Source organism: Arvicola amphibius, chromosome 11 (genome assembly GCF_903992535.2).
Source record: "Arvicola amphibius chromosome 11, mArvAmp1.2, whole genome shotgun sequence".
Classification (NCBI taxonomy): Eukaryota; Metazoa; Chordata; class Mammalia; order Rodentia; family Cricetidae; genus Arvicola; species Arvicola amphibius.
In genome coordinates this window covers 56704066-56705616 of record NC_052057.2, presented here as the reverse complement: position 1 = coordinate 56705616, position 1551 = coordinate 56704066, and positions in this window count along the sequence as shown.

Genomic DNA, 1551 nt, shown 5'->3' with positions numbered 1-1551 from the left:
AATAAAATACAAATGAGAAATATAAACATTTGATTGCATTTTCTAATTTATTCTATCTCTGTATTTAACTAAGAATATGAAGCCCTAAATCATGAAATACTATTACGATGAGAACATTATATTATGAGAAATAACATTAAGATGTTATTAAAGTGTTCATGCATTCCAAGGTTCCACAGGTAGGTGTTAAGACTAGTTTAACAGAAGTTGGGTAAGTGGTTCAGAGATTGTTAAGAGCACTGGTTGTTCTTCAAAAGGACCTGGGTTCAACCTCAACACCTACAGGATGGATTATATTGATTATATTATCCAGTGCTAGGGATTAGACATTCTGGCCCCTGTGCTCATATCCCAAGCATGCATTTGGTGCACAAACATTTATTTATAGACCAAACACCCATATACATAATTAGACAAGCAAACAAACACAATAAATTCAACAGTGATTTGACACCATTATGTAATAGAGCATAAAGAACACAAATCATTACTGTGACATTTGTCATAAAGAAGCACAATTCTGATCCCTAAACTAAACTTCAGAAGCTGACACTATGTATGCCCTTTCTTACAACTTTATAGAGGCAATAATAATTCAAAGCCCCAGTTTTTGTATTTTTCTAGAGGAAATAATCAGTTCCTTGATAAATAAGATATTTCTAAGAATCTACTTCCTAAGTTTGTTTACTAAAGATTTTCTGAAAAAAATCAACTAACACAAACAGTTCTTATTGTTCTATAAATTTACCGTGAAAAATTAAAATCTGCGGGAAAGAGAGGAAATCGACATACTAACCCCAACATGTTGCAATTATTAAAATTGATACATACATGCATTCTAAACATGTTTTCTCAAAAAAGTTCCAAACTGCAAAAGGAGAAACTTTTTATTTACTAAAAGCAAAATGTTTTGGGGTTGCCATAATAATCAAGATAGTGTGAAGCCTAAATTCAATAGCCACTACTGTAACCAAAAATTTTAAAGTGACCATGAAGATTAAATTGCCTTACTTCATATTTTCGAGCCACTAATTGAGATATATTTTAAAGGTCAAAATTAACTTCCAAGGAGCTGGAACAGAAGTTATTAAAGCTACATCTGAGCAGGATTCACAGAAGCCATCAGTAATTAGTCTTCTTTGTAAAAAAAAAAAACAATCTTCACAACTTTGTTAAAACTTAGAAGGTTTGTTTCTCTTTGTTTGTTGTTTTTTGTTTTCCCATTTCTTCACATAAGCTGATACTGGGTCTTGCTGATGAAGATGCGTCTGCATGATCATCTCCAAGCTGTCTCTAAGGTTGACATACTTGCCACTGCTCTTTCCCTCTCAAGACATCATTCCATGTAGGCCCCATTGTTACAGAAACGAATGCAACAGACCAAGAGTTCTCCCTGCCTTCCATCCATTTCTTGGAAACACTGTCAGTGAGTGTAGAAGGAAGTATCTGTCCTGCCCAATCCTGCAGCTATTAAGTCCCAAAGAAATGCACAGAAGCTTATATTAATTATAAACTATTTGTCCTATTAGCTCATGCTTATTATTAACTACC